Consider the following 9,158-nt stretch of genomic DNA (forward strand, 5'->3'; position numbering starts at 1 on the left):
TGCTCTTTTCCTGAGTGCATATCTGCCACTGAACAACCAAATGCATTTTGCTTTTTGAACCCTGCACAACACATCAAATCACCCAACGAAGATGAAGGAGTTTCAGCTATCCCGATGTTGCTGAGCGACCAGAGAAAGAGGCTTAGCCCCTCGGCCATTGAATATGCAACACCATTCCGGGAGGTGAATGTTCTGATTCGATATTTCCATACATCAGCGGCCAGGGACAACCACTCTCAGAATGAGAATATTCGCTTCGGCAACTGGTGCGACTGACCCAACTTTCTCATTTCTATCTGGTCTGACCACCTGAAGATGCTAGGGATTTGGTTCGAAGGGGCCTAGACCTGTAACAACAATTAGCTGGAATTAGCTGGGGAAAGAATTTTTTCAAGTAGTGAGGTAGTGTTCATGGGTTCAATGTCCATTCAGAAATCAGATGGCAGAGGAGAAGAAGCTGTTCCTGAATCATTGAGTGTGTGTCTTCAGGCTCCTGTACATCCTCCCTGATGGTAGCAATGAGACCAAGGCATGACCTGGGTGGTGGTGGTCCTTAATGATGGATGCTGCCTTTTTTAAGCATTGAGCTTTGAAGAGAGGTCTTAAAAATTTTGGATTGATTTTGGGTTGGAAACAGTTTATAACAATACAGACTGAAGAAAATTCCACGTATGTGCGAGAAATGCGAGTACGTACTAGGGAAGGAGTGACATCATTTGGCTCTTTGAGATAATGTGAACCTCATCTACCTGGCCAAACGAGAGCTGGGAGTATGGAAATGGCGCTCCCTCCCAATAACTGGGAAGAACTTGGTGCTCTCTGGCTACTGTGCTTGGTGCAGGTGTGGCTCCCTCCCCTGCTGTTCCACCTTGAGATCACCTGAGCCATTTTCTGGTTCATCCAGGGTCGCCAAAGACTCGAGCAAATTTCTACAGAGTCGTGGTGGAGAGCATTCTGACTGGTTGTGTCACTGCATCAGGCTTCGGTGCACAGGATGAAAGCAGGCCACAGAGGGGAGGAGAGTCATTCAGATACAGCACCAGCAGAAGCCACCCCACCACTGAGGATATCTTCAAGCGATGGTGCTTATGAAGGTGGCATCTCGCTTCGGCAGCACAGATACTAAAATTGGGACAATACAGAGAAGATTAGCATGGCCCCTGCGCAAGGACGACAAGCAAATTCGTGAAGCGTTCCATATTTTATAAAGGGTGTGTGGCCAAGTGGTGAAGGCGTCGGTCTAGTGATCTGAAGGTCGCTGGTTCGAGCCTCAGCTGAGGCAGCGTGTTGTGTCCTTGAGCAAGGCAATTAACCACACATTGCTCTGCGACGACACCGGTGCCAAGCTGTATTGGCCCTAGTACCCTTCCCTTGGACAACATCGGTGGCGTGGAGAGGGGAGACTTGCAGCATGGGCAACTGCTGGTCTTCCATACAACCTTGTCCAGGCCTGCGCCCTGGAAACCTTCCAAGGCGCAAATCCGTGGTCTCACGAGACTAACAGATGCCTGTTAATATTATCCATCATTAAGGGCGCTCACTAGCCAGGACATACCCTCTCCTCATTACTTTCATCAACGAGGAGGTACAGAAGAAGCCTGAAAACCCACATTCAGTTTCCCTCTCTTCCTCCATCAGATTTCTGAACAGTCCGTGAACCCATCAACACTGCCCACTTTTGCACTAATTATTTATGTGTTTGTTTATTTATTCATTTGCTTTTTTGTAACTTACACTAAGTCTTTTTTTACATCTTGCACTGTACTGCTGCCATAAAACAACACATCTCATGGGGAGCATGCCTTAGGAGAATAGGTTGAGTGAACTCGGCCTTTTCTCCTTGGAGCGACGGAGGATGACAGGTGATTTGATAGAGGGGTATAAAATGTTGAGAGGCATTGATCATGTGGATAGTCAGAGGCTTTTCCCCAGGGCTGAAATGGCTAGCACGAGAGGGCATAGTTTTAAGGTGCTTGGAAGTAGGTACAGAGGAGATGTCAAAGATAAGTCTTTACGCAGAGAGTGGTGAATGTGTGGAATGGGCTGCCAGCGGCGGTGGTGGAGGCGGAAACGATAGGGTCTTTTAAGAGACTCCTGGATGGCTACATAGAGCTTAGAAGAATAGAGGGCTATGGGTAAAGCCTAGATAGTTCTAAGGTAAGGACATGTTTGGCACAGCTTTGTGGGCCGAAGGGCCTGTATTGTGCTGTATGTTTTCTATGTTTCGATGACATACGCCAATGATAAGAAACCTGATTCTGAGATTTTGAGTCCAGCAGGTCATGATGCACAAGTCCCCAGGGAACAGGGGCAAAATACACCCAATGTCACCTCATCCTGATGACCACTTCATGTGTGGCTGCATCGGGCTGTATGTAGAACCAAAGTACAATTCTGTGCAAAAGCCTTAGGCACGTATATGTAGCTAGTGAGCCTGAGACTTTTGCACGGGACTGTAGTAAATTTATCTATTGTGCTGTACTGCTGCCGCAAAAATAAACAAATTTCATGACATATGTGAGTGATGACAAACCTGATTCGGATATGGGTCTCTATTGTGGACTAAGAAGGGGAAGGGATCAGGGAGAGGGGAATGATAGTTGGGAAAAGAGGAATGGAGTGGGAAGCACTGGAGAGGCATTCTGTAGTGATCAATAAACCAATTATTTGGAATCAAAATGACCTTGTCTGGTGACTCAGGACTGGGTACATCAGCACCCATGCCACCCCTGCCCTTGGCACTCCTTCTTTGCCCTCCTCCATCCCATGCCCCTCCTGCGGGCATTCCATCGTTGCCCATCCCAACATCTTTTGCTCCCGCCAGATTTACAAACTCGCCCTCTGCTCCATGTTGGCAAATACAGGACTGTGCAAAAAGTCTTAGGGACCCCAGCTACACATACTGTATGTGCCTGAGACTTCTGCACAGCTATCTATGCCGTCATCAAATGTCACTATGTGCTTTGAGGTTCGACCTGTCCCAGTTAGATGGACATTGGCACATCACTTTCCTATTGTGGAAAAGCTCTTCCAAGTGAATGCCTTTGACCACAAGTCCATTAGGCACAGGACATCCTGCAGCCACTGTGAGACAGGGACTCTATGGAGACTGTGGGGTGGTTTCTAGAGCAAACTGTCCAAATCACCCGGTAGAATGCCACATGGCCAAAACTCACCAACAAGTGGCAAGGATTTGCTTAGCTGGCGGGAAGAGGGCCCATTCCAGTCAGATCCTTCCTGTACAGTCAAAGTATCATTCCCAAAGCACGCTGGCTTCAGGATGGTTGCAGGGGCGAGGAAGCAGTCATCCACCTCCTTGCGGACTGCGTGTTTGTTGAAAGTGTGTGGAGAAGGATACATGGGTTCCTGTCCCAGTTCGTCCCAGGCAACTGTGTAACAGAGGACTCCCTTATCTCTGGACTGTTCCAAGATAACACACCGAGACAGATCTTAGACTTTGTAGATCAAGCGTTCCCAAACTGGGGTCCATGGACTGCTTGCTTAACGGTATTGGTCCGTAGCATCATCTGTAGATCATCATCTTGGAAAAAGACAACCTCTAGTCTGCTTGAAGCTTATTGGACTTGCAGCACAGTGAGATATCCATAAAAGACTGCTGCTCACTACCACATCTCAGGCTGCAGGAGTATGTGCTGAGCTTCGATAGGCTCTCTGAGGAAGGACCACAGTCTCGTGTCCTTCTGCCACCATACACGGAGTGGATGAGTCAGGTGAGAAAGACACTCGGACATTGAAATGGTTTATTATGCCTGGCAATGGCGCCTCAGTTTTAAAGAAGTGTTAATACTACTCCCAGTATTGAACACCTGACATCAATAATGTAAAATATTTTTCCTGGTGCTTTACTTTTTCAATTTATATGTTATGAGGAATAAAGTTTATATTTGCAATAAAAACTTTCTAAGGAGCTTCAAAGCTCTCCACAAAATGATAATGAAAAGAACAGTAGATTTCAGATTAAAAGAGTTGGATGTGGGTGGGATCACATTACTCCTGCTAACTCACACAGTGATTAATGTACCGGGTGGATATGGAGTGCTATTGAGGGAGAATCCATTGTTCAACAACGTGATGTTGCCCCTTTAAGACATCAGCACGTCAATTTATTTTGTCCTCTCTCAGAACGTCATGAAGCTTTAGAATTCTCTCCCTCAGAGCGGAGTGGTTGCAGAGTTTTCCAATATTTGTATGGCTGAGGAAGACAGATTCCAGTTTGACAATGGGCTGAGAGTTTCTCAGTGGTGTCTGGAAAATGGAGTTGAGTTTGCATTCAAATCAGTCTTAATATTGACTTGCAGTGCAGGCTGAGTTACTTACTTCTGCCAAGGTTTCGTTGTCATTATTAGTAGAATCTCAAGGCAATGAGATGGCGGTGCTACTCCAGTCCGTTCAAAACAAATATTTACAGTGCATGCAGTACGGCTTAATTTTTTTTTAAATCCCATATTTACATGCAACAAGTGACTTTGATAGCCCATAATACTCAAAGGCCATTGACAAGCTGGGGTGTAGCATTATTCAGCTTCACAACAGCTCTCGGGAAGAAGCTGTTTTTCAGTCTTACTGTCTTGACGAAGATGTTTCTGTGTCTCCTACCGGATGGCAGGAGATTGCGTCCGGAATGGGATGGGTCTTCAATGATGTTACAAGGAGTCTCTTGGTCTGGTAGTTGTGTCCCATTGATGTGTTGAGCCGTCCTAGTCACCTTTTGTGGAGTGCTTTGTAATCTGTCCTGCTACAGCTAGAGTACTGCACTCTCATTCTGTATGTCAGAATGCTCTCTATTGCACATCGAAAAAGGTTGGCCAGCATTTTTTTGGGGCAGATTAGCTCTCCTTAAGCAGTTCAGGTAGTACAATCGCTGTTGTGCCTTCCCTACTACGGTACATTTTGGTTTCTATCACATTTCCCCAGACTTTCAAGCCATTTAAGTGAATGTGAATGCTCTATCCCTCGCCCCTCCAGTTTCCATTGCTCTCTGGTCACCATTCTAGGTGTCACCATAGGGAATGTGTCTTTACGGGCTGATGCCATTCTCTAAACTGATTGGGTTGGTATCACAAGTACCAGTTTAACTTCATTTCTGAACAATTTTTGCAATTATGTAATGTTTTGACTCTACAAGAAAGTGTAACTGCATTTTACTGTAAAAGATGATGTCTCTGTTGGTCAGGGTCGAACATGGATGTTGTGTTCTAGCTGTCTAGATATGCAAGCCAGGGCAGTACAATATCGAGAGCAAGCTGCTGCCCATGCAGCAAGCTCCCCCTCTCCATGCATCCGATGAACCCAAAGGAACAGCGGAGACTGATACAGTTTGGTACCAGCTGTATTGCAAGAGTTGTCAATCAGCATTGAACTCAACATAGGACTGCTTTAGGGACTCCAGCTCTGGATTTTTCCCTTGGGATTTACTCCTGAAGCTTTCCCCATGAGTGGGTGTAGCTTCAAGGCAGCGGAAGTTTGAGGTCAGAGTTTTCCTTCTCCCAGTTGAGCTGCCAAGCATGGCTGACGAGCCCCATCTGCCTGAAGCGACTGGTTTTAAGGCGCCAGTAGCCTGAATTTGTCCCTTCTCTTGTCAGTAGAAGTGTTTCCACCAGACTTAGTAGCTAAGTCACACATGAGGGCCAGGAGCAGGACTTGGTTGTTGCAGGCTATTTGAGTCACATGCCATTGGGAGCATTTAATAGGGAGTGGGAGCTTGTCCATTACCATCCCGGCTATAACAAGCTTAAAGTTACTGCAAAAAGATAGGTTTAATCCAATTTTCAGGTATCCTTTCTTTTAGTTTAGAGCAGAGGCTCAAAACATAAATTAGTCATAATCCAGGGAAAGGCTTTTGTTTCATGCCTGAACCTACATTCTCATTTTCACTCAGGGGTTCCCAGCCTGGGGTCCATAAAACTCTTGGATAATGGTATAGATCCGTGGCATAAAAAAAGTTGCAAACCTCTGTATCATTGAAATCCCATCTCCAGCTATGCTCCTACTTCATGCATTTCCTGCTTTGTTATCAAACACAGTTCAGAGGGAGAGACACTGCACCGGTCTCAGGGTGCCATCAGTCTGAGTCTATTAAATGGACAGTAGTTCCCAGTTCTGTCTAAACATGTGTGACAAATAGATTGTTGCAGTCTAATCATAGAATCTGACTGTCAACTGGACTGATCTGACCAGTTGTACCAACCTGACTGTAGCTAACTGCTTGTGTCAGTATGCAGGTGTCCAGTGGACTGGAATCATCACTGAAACTCACTCACATACTTTGTTATCACATCTGACGATTCACTAATTGGAGTACTCATTCAGCGAACTTTGTCCACAGGTAACCCTGTGAAAGTTTCATGGAAGTAAGACCAAAAGAATTCATAATCACATAACTGCGTACAAAAATAATTTTCTACAATATCACTGAGAACATATTTGTTTTACAAAATAATTAAGAAAGCCATTCAGCCCAGTAATCTTTGTTTGATATTGTGTCAGTCATTTGTTTTTTCTCTATAATCATGCTATAATCTTCTTCCAAGCACTCCTTTCATTGCTTTTTGGAAACAAAGGTTAGGTTTGCATCTTGAATGGGAGTGACTCCATTGGAACTTCTTCCACTTCATCCTATCATCACCAAATTGCTAAGGATTGTGGCTACTAAACAGAAGCTTCCCTATACTCTGCCTCTACCACAGGACCAGTCAGAAACAGAGCCAGTGTGACATGAACTTTCTTGTCTTTGTGAGAGCATTACAGAGCAATACATACTATTAGAAAAAAGATGTTAATTACACTGAGTATTTATATATTAAACAATTAAATTAGTAGTGCAAAAATTTAAAAAAAAAGTACTGAGGTAGTGTTCATGGGTTCAATGGCCATTCAGAAATCGGATGGCAGAGGGGAAGAAGCTGTTCCTGAATCACCGAGTGTGTGCATTCAGGTTCCTGTACCTCCTTCCTGAAGGTAGCAATGGGAACAAGGCATGACCTGGGTGATGGGGGTCCTTACTGATGGATCCTGCCTTTTTCAGGCACTGATCCTTGAAGAGAGGTCTGACAAATTTTGGATTGATTTTGAGTTGGAAACAATTTATGACAATAGAGACTGAAGAAAAGCTGAAGGGAAACGCTTTGGAGTCAGTGCAGAGGAGGTTCACCAGGTTGATTCCAGGGATGAAAGAGTTAACTTATGAGGAGCGATTGACTCACCTGGGAATATACTCTCTGGAACTCAGAAGAATGAGAGGGGATCTTATAGAAATGTACAAAATTTTGAAAGGGATCGATAAGATAGAAGTAGGAAAGTTGTTTCCATTGGTAGGTGAGACTAGAACTAGGGGACATTGCCTCAAGACTCAGGGGAAAGGATTTAGGATGGAGATGAGGAGAAACTGTTTTTCCTAGAGAGTGGTGAATCTGTGGAGTTCTCTGCTGAGGGAAGCAGTTGAGGCTTCCTCACTAAATATATTTAAGATACAGTTAGATAGGTTTTTACATAGTAAGGGAATTAAGGGTTATGGGGAAAAGGAAGGTAGATGGACTTGAGTTTACAGACAGATCAGCCATGATTTTATTGAATGACGGGGCAGGCTCAATGGGCCGGATGGCCTGCTCTTATTCTTGTGTTGTTATGACAGTAACTCAGATAACCACGTGTTACAACAGTGGTGTGCAAAAGAGCATTTCTGAATGCACAACACGTCGAACTTTGAAGTGGATGGGCTACAGCAGCAGGAGACCACGAACATATGCTCAGTGGCCATTTTATTTGTTCCAATAGGTACCTGGTAAAGTAGCCACTGGGTGCAGATCCACAGAGGATAAACACAAGAGACTCTGCTGATGCCGGAATTCCAGAGTAACACACACAATGTGCTGGAATTCTAGAGGAACACACACAACGTGCTGGAATTCCAGAGTAACACACACACAATGTGCTGGATGAGCTCAGCAGGTCAGGCAGCATCTATGGTGGAAAATAAAGGGCCGAAGTTTCAGGCTGAGTCTCTTCATTAGCACTGGAAAGGAAGGGAGAAAAATCCAGAGTATGAAGGTGGGGGAGGGGAAGGAGTATAAGGTGATAGGGGATTGGGTTCATGTGGCGATGCGGGATGACGTGCGAAGCTGGGAGGTGATAGGTGGAAAATGAAAAGGGCTGAAGAGGAAGGATCACAAACACGAGAAAATCTGCACGTGCTGGAAGTCCAAAGCGACGCACACCATCATCAGTCCTGATGAAGGGTCTCGGCCTGAAATATTGGCTGTTTACTCTTTTCCATAAACTCTGCCAGGCCTGCTGAGTTCCTCCAGCACTTTGTGTGTGCTGCTGAAGAAGGAATCTGATAGGGGAAGGGAGTGGGCCACAGGAGAAGAAGAAGGTAGAGGGACATCAGAGGGAAATGAGGAGAAGAGAAGATATGAGCCAGTATGGTGAATGGAAAAGAAGAGGAGGGTGAGAGGGGAAAAATTAATCAAAGTTGGAGAAATTGATTTTCATTTCATCAGGTTGGAGGCTATGCAGATGGAATACGAGTTGTAAAAATCAAAAGTAATGCAGCACTGTCTATGTTAGTGTCAGAAAACCTGGACAGGACAAAAAAACCTGGACCTCATGATTTGAAATCTCAGTCGGGCAGATTAAATTTAAATTTGAATGATTTAACATAGCAAATGCCCTTAATGGTACCAGTGCAACAAATGGACTGTGAAAGAAAAGAACACGTTTGTTTTTGTGATATCTTTAGGGAGGGTGCTGTGTTTTGCTTACCAAACAGAACACCAGACCCACAAGAACATCCTCAAAATTGAATCAGGAAAATACGCAGTTTTCAGGCACATTGGGATGGGCAAAAATTCTGGATTGCCAGCAATGCTCATATTCTGCTAATGATATTTATCAAGGGCGAGGGAAGAGTGTCTTATTGTTTCTCTTTGAAGGCTTCACTTTGAGGAAGATCTACGTCTTCATGATCTCTGCAGTCATTGTTTTTTTTTCAAGTTATACTTTTCACACATGAAATTTACATAGTTTGATTCAATCAGCTTTAAATAAAGATCTTACTTGTAAACTCTCCTGAGCTTAATTAGTTTCAGTACTATGGCAGCTCCATCCCACAGTCACCATGCTATTGAACATCTATCTAG

General features: G+C 44.6%; 1 non-coding gene across 1 annotated transcript; it reads left to right on the forward strand.

The window, feature by feature from the left end:
• Positions 1 to 1,094: 1,094 nt before the first annotated feature.
• Positions 1,095 to 1,205, forward strand: LOC134338646 (U6 spliceosomal RNA). The gene has a single exon (XR_010016274.1). It is a non-coding gene; the product is annotated as a U6 spliceosomal RNA (small nuclear RNA).
• The last annotated feature ends 7,953 nt before the right edge of the window (positions 1,206 to 9,158 follow it).

The sequence above is a fragment of the Mobula hypostoma genome, chromosome 27 (genome assembly GCF_963921235.1).
Source record: "Mobula hypostoma chromosome 27, sMobHyp1.1, whole genome shotgun sequence".
Taxonomy (NCBI): Eukaryota; Metazoa; Chordata; class Chondrichthyes; order Myliobatiformes; family Myliobatidae; genus Mobula; species Mobula hypostoma.